Source organism: Protobothrops mucrosquamatus, unplaced genomic scaffold, assembly GCF_001527695.2.
Source record: "Protobothrops mucrosquamatus isolate PMUCROS unplaced genomic scaffold, P.Mucros_1.0 scaffold3509, whole genome shotgun sequence".
Classification (NCBI taxonomy): Eukaryota; Metazoa; Chordata; class Lepidosauria; order Squamata; family Viperidae; genus Protobothrops; species Protobothrops mucrosquamatus.
In genome coordinates, this window is record NW_015389480.1 from 1 (window position 1) to 2,436 (window position 2,436).

Genomic DNA, 2,436 nt, shown 5'->3' on the forward strand with positions numbered 1-2,436 from the left:
CTGGAGGTTTTTAAGAAGAGATTGGACAAAAATTTGTCTGGAATGCAATAGGGTTTCCTGCTTGAGCAGGGGGTTGGACTAGATGACCTCCAAGGTCCCTTCCAACTCTTTTATTCTGAATGGAGAAGTCCCGTCTTTGATATTTATTTGATAGATATTTAGTCAGGAACAAGTGGCCCTGTAAAGATTGCTGAGTTTTAAAAAAAAAAACAGCTTTCCTACACGTGTGTTCTTTCCCGTCCGCAAAACAGGGGGGATACAATTCAGGGGAAAATGAGTTAATTAAGATAGACTATTTTAAAAAATGAGAAGGAAGGACTCCCTGGAGAAGAGCCTCATGCTGGGAAAGATGGAGGGCAATAGAAGAAGGGGACGGCAGAGAAGGAGGTGGCTGGATGGAGTCACTGAAGCAGGAGGCGTGAGCTTCAATGGACTCCAGAAGATGGCAGAGGACAGGAAGGCCTGGAGGAACGTTGTCCATGGGGTCACGATGGGTCGGACACGACTTCGCAACTAACAACAACAATTAAAAAAAAAGATAATAATTCTATTTTTTTTAATGGCACGGCACACTCAAAATTCCGAAAGCCCAGAATGATAACACAACGACGGAAGGAGCCAAATAAAGCCCTGGATAATAGATGTTAAGTTTAATTGTGTTGCTATGTGTGTTTTGATCCTGTTTGATGAGCTTTCTTGACGCAAAGGTGCTTTTTTTCACTTCTTCGGTTCGGTTCAGTTCACTTCACTTCACTCAGTCAGAACTGAAGAAGCTTCTCGGATGAGAGGCGAAAGGTCTTCAAGCCAAAACCAAGTCCAGTTTCGCCTTTGCGAAAAAGCACCTTTGGCCCAGCCGTGACCTGGACGACTGAGAATCTCTCCATCTCTTTTCTTGGGAAGGGAGTCACTGCAGTTCAGTTAGTAAGATGAAACTGGCTGCCCTGTTGAGTTTGTTCGGATTCCAGCTGTTTGGATTCCACGTCCGACCTCTGCGCAGTCATAGAACATAGACTAGTAGCCTTGGAAGGGACCTTGGAGGTCATCTAGTCCAACCCTTGAGGAACCCTGCCTGGAAACCCTTGTCCCTCGCGGGATCCAAAGTGCAGCATGCCTCAAGTCTTTTCTCGGTCCTGCCTCCCGAGGAACGCAAGGTAACGAGTTCCTTGATGAGATGGGTTTTGGGGGGTTTTTTTTGCCTGCAAAGCTACATCGCGTTCTCCCTGCGGATATCAGCATGCAGAACAGGAGAAAGTCTTCCAAGCCAACCCTCTTCCTTATCTCTGCTGAATATTTTAGGTGTGGATTCTGAAAAGGGGCTTGGGAGCCGAAGACGAAAATATTAAGAGTCCTTTTTTTTTGCATGCATGCATGCATGATGGTTTGCAGCAAAGTCTGAAGCAGGCGAGAACTGGATAGGGTTAAATAGCAAAGCCCTCGTCCTTAATGGCTTCAGACCTCGGAGACGTTCAGCCGAAATGGAACTAATCTATTAGTGATGAGACAATGAGAGAGAAGCTGCTAATGATCTTATCCAAAGGTACCGGGTGGAAAACAGCTCAGGGGATACAGATTTTTAAAAACCGAATCGAATTATTCGTAGCCAGCTCTTCTCTTCCCCGTCTCACAAGAGAAGGCTTCTGTCTTAAGGAGCTGCTGATCCAGTTCTACAGAAGAATTTTTTGAGTCTTGTCATTTGTACCTTCTATAATCTGTCTGGTTTGGCACGGCAACCAAACGGGACAGGTACAGACTTCAACGGATAGAAAAACAGAAGGAAACAATTGCAACCGGCCTGCTTTCCATTGAGGATTTGTATACTGCACCAGCCAGAAAGAGGACTGGGAAAATATCTACAGACCCCTCACATCCTGGAGATAAACTTTCAACGTCTCCCCTCAGGATGCTGCTATAGGAAATTGCACAGCAGAACAACTCGGCACAGAGACAGTTTCCCCCCCCCCCCCGTGCCATCACTCTGCTGAACACCTTACTCCCACAGCACTGTCTCAGTCCTAAAGATATTTACTCATGTAGTAGGGCTGCGTTGCTATTATCCTTCTCAGCTTTCTCGTCTTCTCAGCTTTCCTACTATCTTCTCCTATTGGTATCTTATGACTGATCCCTTGTGGTTTGCAATCTTATGATTAATGATTGTAACTATGATTTATGATCTGTGGCCTCTCACTTTGTTGATAGCGTGTACACTTGAGAGCTTATGCACTGGAGACAAATTCCTTGTGTGTCCTTGGCCAATAAAAAAATTCTATTCTATTCTATTCTATTCTATTCTATTCTATTCTATTCTATTCTATTCTATTCTATTCTATTCTACTCTACTCTACTCTACTCTACTCTACTCTACTCTACTCCATCACATCCATTCCATTCCATTCCATTCCATTCTATTCTATTCTATTCTATTCTATTCTATTCTAT